The sequence below is a fragment of the Syngnathus scovelli genome, chromosome 1 (assembly GCF_024217435.2).
Source record: "Syngnathus scovelli strain Florida chromosome 1, RoL_Ssco_1.2, whole genome shotgun sequence".
Classification (NCBI taxonomy): domain Eukaryota; kingdom Metazoa; phylum Chordata; class Actinopteri; order Syngnathiformes; family Syngnathidae; genus Syngnathus; species Syngnathus scovelli.
The window spans coordinates 23,610,315-23,616,227 of record NC_090847.1 but is presented as its reverse complement, the minus strand read 5'-3'; positions in this window follow the sequence as shown (position 1 = coordinate 23,616,227).

Below are 5,913 nucleotides of genomic sequence, written 5' to 3'. Positions count from 1 at the left end.
ATTCATCAGTATGACTTCACCAGAGAGTTTGTGCGATCTCGCTGCCGTCAGCCTCGCTTAATTCAGTGCTGGCGTTCATCCAAATGCTAACGACAATTGGCTCTTGTTACTTTTCTGCGGATGTAGCATCTTTGGTTGGAAGCATTGAGCAGCGGCGGTGGGGAAAGCCTTCAATTCGTAGTCTTCAAACTGTCACTGGGGAAGAGAAAAGTGGGAGGGAGCCTCTGGTCAGCAGTTTGCGAGTCCCCCCGCCCCCAAAACACGCTCACTAACGAGCACTTTAAGTGGCCTGCCAGCACTCTTAATATCTCGGTCCCCGCCAGCAAAATCAGGCAAAAAGAGAGGTTGGGATTAGGGTTAGGAGATAAGGCTCTGAAGTAGGTTTCAGGGGTTAGAACCAAAATAAAAAGAAAAAGAAAATCCGAAAATCCATTACATCGATAAGTGTATCCAAGCACGGGTAAGGTTAGTTCTAAATAGGTTAAGGATTAGCGTTGTGGTCAAGGGATTTGATTTAGATTGAAATCAATTCATTCATACATTCATTTTCCTTAGCGCTTATTTTCACAAGGGTTGCGGGTGTGCTGGAGCCTCTCCCAGCAATTCTGGAATGTGGGAGGAAACCGGAGTACCAGGAGGAAACCCACGCAGGCACGGGGAGAACATGCAAACGCCACACAGAAAATCCGAAGCCCAAATCGAACACATGCGTATTTCAATTCATGGTTATTTTTATTCAGGTTATTATTTAAAGTAGTTGTTTCAATAGGAGGTGTTGTTGGGTTTGGGGTTTTAGATTTCGGGTTACGTCTTAGGGTTTGTGGTTTACGTTTGACATGTTTTGGTGTGATAGTAGGCAGTCTCATTCGACTGGGAATCAAACGCTGAATCCACACGAGGAGACTGCAAAGGTAGCCACTGGTCAGCAGTTTGAAAGCCAGAAAAAATAAATAAACTGCAAAAGGCTCCCTGCTGTCCTCCCAAACACGCTGGCTAACGAGCACTTCCTTAAGTAGCTTGCCAGCTCTCTTTAAACAAGCAAAGTGGGCAAAAGAGACGGCTTTTAAAAGGCAGCATATGGTCGCGCTGGATTTTACCCTGATGTATTGTCACGGGATAGCTCAATACCCTCCTTCCCCTTGTGGTACCCCGCCTTCGGCTTCACCGCCAGATGTCGACGTCTCGCCCTGAACATGATGCGCTGTCGCTGTGAGGCGATCGGTCGCTGGTGAAGTCGCTTACTAGCATCTCGTTGACGCTGATGGCGTTAATAACAGATGAGAAGGCTGATTAAAAGTTGCCGGTGCATCAATTATCCAGCTGGGAGAACAACTGCAGATAATCTTTGATGTCATTACTTTTTCAGGGAGAATATTGGGAAAAGGAAATTTACACGTTTCAACAATTCCACCTCCAATTTAATCAGAAACTGACTATGAATTAGTCAAGTCAGGTTTACCCGGTGACCTAAACCAATCCAGAAAAAGTACGTTTGGGGATTTAACCTAACCGTTAGGGTCAGCAATATTCAGTTTTTAGTGCTAGGGTAAAATGATTCGCCAACAGTGAGGTGTAATTCAAGTCGGGTGATAAGGTTGGTCGCTAGTTTGAATTAACTGGTAAACAAGTAGAGCAAAGCTAGATTCAGGGAGGATATTAGAAAAAACAGAGTTGTTTAATTTCACTCCTAAAACTCTTCATAATTTAATCTCATGAGCGACACTTGAACGAGATAAAACAAGTCAAATGTTTCTGAAGATCAGAGATGCATGAATGCTCAGCAGCACATTAGCAGTCCACGCTTCCAGCCAGGTCCAAGGTTGACCTGAAAATGAGCTTATTGTCCTTTTACAAATAACTAGCCAATGTTTTCTCTCAGAGAACAACAAATGCTGACAGCTCCTTGGCACATTTTTGCGATTCACAACCACCCAGGAATGTTGCGCCACGTGTCCAAACATCCGTCAATCAAAAGCAGTCTAGAGGCTGCATTGTGATGGTTGTATCATAGATGCATGATATCTTCACTTCTCCAAACACAAAATGTTGAAATGGGATGTCAAGCACTGTGTGGGGGAAGTGAAAACAAGCTTGAATGACACCTGCTCACGAAAAGTAACAGTTTTGAAATAGGAAATCGTTCGCCTCCATTTTTCTAAAATGCTAATTTCCACGCTAATGAGCGTTGAGATTCATGATATACGATTAAACAAACAAACATTCGGTTGGTCTTTCCATCAACAGTCTTCTCTATTCCAATTATTTCATTTTAAAGGGACTTTAATATATTTAACATGAGTATTGTTTGAAAAAGAGAAACTATCTGCTGCAGTCAATTGTGATCACGGGTGTTAAAATTCGATTCTAAAACTGTCAGCCCACTTCATTGTTGGTGAGCGGACGCAAACAAACGACCAAATTGTTCTTCCTGTGAACATGACGGCTCATCTGAGATGGCAAAGAGGATGTCTTCCTCGTAAAACCACAACAAGATGCCGAGCATCCATTAAGTAGCATGGAGCTGAGGCGCAGGGAACAAGAGAGATTTTAAGGGGACGCTGACATCATCATCATCAACAATATCATCATCGAGTGCCCCCGCAGTCAAGCAAACACTCGGGCGGGCGATTGGTGGTGAAAAGGCGGCAAATGAGGCCCAATCAAGCTGAAAGAAGAAGAACAAGTACTTGTAAATGAATTGCGATAGATATGCAAATGAGGCCTGTTTACACCACCATCACTGTCAATACCAACGAAGAAGGTCACACGTCACTTTTTTTTTTTTTTTAACAACAATGAAAAAGTTGTCTTCTATAAGAATAGACAGAAACATAATTGGAGTCCTTTTAAACAGCTTCTTTATGGTCTTCACTGTTTCTTTGGCATTTCAGTTTCAAGACAGAGTTTCAAGGCAGGACTTTCAAATGAGAATTTTAAAGTACCGTATTTTCCGTACTATAAGACGCACCTAAAAACCTCCAATTTTCTCAAAACCCGACAGTGCGCCTTATAATCAGGTGCGCCTTACATATGGACCAATATTGAGCCACTACAGCAGGAGTGTCCAAAGTCCGACCCGCGGACCAAATATATATATATATATATATGGACAAAGTTGTGCTGCAACAGGGAAACCTGGAAAACGGCTCCCTTGAACTGGACTTGCCTACCCCTGGTCGAGGGTTTCAATCCAAGTTCAGGGTTGAGTTTCAAGTTCATGGTGATAGAGTTTCAATACAATGTAAAATTTCAAGTTCCAAAGTAGATTTTCAAGATAGCGTTCTGCTTTGATACAAGCAGTAAGGATCGGGGTGTTTTATTTGTTCCGGACTTCCTTTGTTGCATTCAGACTTGATGAGTTGAAAAAAAATACACGTTTCTTGGGTGAACGTGATGAATGTTGAAAGGAAAAGCCCTCGGGTCACCTCCTCGTTTGTCTTAGGAGTTCTGCTGTGTGCCGTCAAAGATTTCTGCTTCAATCTTTGTGACTAATTGAGAGCAGCCAGTGAGTCAAACAATACAGAAAAAAAGTCTGAGAAATGGTCGGATGAAAGAGTCCAAAAAGACTTTCAGGTTTTTCAAAGACGACTTGGAGACACTCTCCGCTTGCATCATTTTTGCTGCACTCGGAGAGAATCTTAATGTCAGATGTCCCAGCAAAAGACAAAAAAAAAAAAATTCTGGTGAATCCAGCCGGAAGGGACGTGGGCTGTTTCTCCCTGGGGGAGGTCGCACCTCAGCGCCTCAGACTCGCCGGCTCGTTTTCATGCTGCTCGATTCCGAAGCTCAAAGACGGTTTGAGTCATCCTCCGTGGAATTGGATTATTTCGGGATGTGGACCCAACACCCGCGCATTACACGCACGCACGCATATAAACACACACACACACACACACACACACGCACACTGTCCATCACTTCTTAACTTGTCCTTCCTCTCTGCTGTGCTGCTGTTGTGCGGAGGGGACACTGTTGGCTTTTTAAACGTCCCCGTGGTGAAAAACGCAACCCCTGAAGCACATTCCTGCTGGCAAGATTTATGAAGAAGTCCAAATTCTGGTCTTTCCCCTGCTGTGAGGACCACGCACTTTCAGACACGGCTATCACAAAAACACTCAAATGTCATCTTTGGTGACACTTTTACCACATGTTTGACGATGATTATTTGCAGACGTCTCAAATAAACCAACACCTGTAAGAAAAATACCGCCCTCTACAGGTGGTACCTCATCTGACTTTGCTGAGTTGTTACTGGAGTTTCCTGTTTTATGGCGTTGAATGAGCTGAATGAGCACCAAATAGCTTCTTTACACCAAAATGACAGACATGGTGACTTTCCAACTTCTGCTTCTTAAACTTTTTTTTTTTTTAGGGTTTAATCGTGACACACCTACTACATTTCACATTGTTAACTAAGTTGTCTTGGCTTTACGTTTAAAAATGCATAGCACTTAATGTTGGTCATAAGACAACACAAACACGCCCCCTGTTGTGTATTGGAAAGGGTGAAATGTCAGCGTCGTTAATCGGCATCTGTAACCAATCTTAACAAATGCCAGCGTCGGTTATCCCCAAGACAAATCTGACCAATTACACCCTCTGACCTTTCCGCTGATTTGTTTACAGCACCGCAACAACATTTCCTTTTGTCCTCAATTGTTCCACTTTGTTAACAAGCAAATCATAAACACAAACATCACGTCCAAATATGACGTATGAGTAGCCTAAAGATCAACAAGTATTGCTAGCTTTTTCAACCTAACCATCTTTCACAATCAATTTGACTTAATTAGCATTTCATTCAGCGTTGTAACATTGGACATAAAAAAGCTACTTTAAGAAAAATTCGAAAATGCCTACCTCTGGTCTAGACAAACATTGAAACATGTACTTGGCCAGAATGAATTTTCTGGAATAATTATAGCAACTGTTTCGTTCCTTTTATTCAAATGCAAAAATAGAAAAAAAAAAATCCAAAGCTGGTCGTTGCAGTGAGTGTAGTAAAAGCCAACATGAATGCTGTCTGTGTCGAAGAGACTGCTTTGGCGGCGGTGTGATGAAACCAGTTGAAAGACAGCAAATTTAGCCTTGTTTGTCCGTCTGTCACGCGCAATTTTCCAGGCCGGCGTTTAACGGTGAGGCTTCATTTCTCTTCATTGGCGCAGGAGCGAGCTGACAGCTCTCCTTAGAGGACGTCTACACAAACGTCTCCGACGGGATCAAATCTTTTTCACCGCGTGACGCGCTTGCAGACAAACAGGATTCAGGCCTCAAATTGACTCGACGGGATTTTTTTTTCATTTCTCCACGTTGTCGACAAAACGATTTAATGTGCCTACAAATTGCGGGAGTCAATAAATATGCTGCTGTACAAAATTTATTGGACGGGGACTTTAAGAAAAATGCAATCAGAGTATATTTTTTTAGACTAAAGTTGGAATAACTCAAGGTGATACAAAAATACACGAGGACAAAAAGTATTGTCTAAGTTTGATGTATGAGACTTAATGATTTAATAAGGTCGATTTATTGAACATACACTTCATATAAATTAGATATGTATTCAACTACCCAAATTTAGCATACCGCCTTACCTCAAAATGGCTGGTGTGGCTGAACAGAAGAGCACAGCACGTAGTCCAGGTCGGGGCAAGCAGGTAGTCGGGGCAAGCAGGTAGTCAAGACACACGGCAGTCAGGACAGGCGAGTCGGAACACGAGCAAAGTCGGCAACGGGATTCGTTCGGGCAGAGCACAACAGTGGCGTCACAGGCAGGGTAAGGAGACGAAACTGACAACCACTAGCTTGATTCACCGAGTTTAAATAGAGCTAACCTGACGAGCCGAGGTAGGTGCTGGTGATTGGCTTGATTGGGGGCGTGGCTGGAAGTCAGGTGACGCAGTCACGTGACAC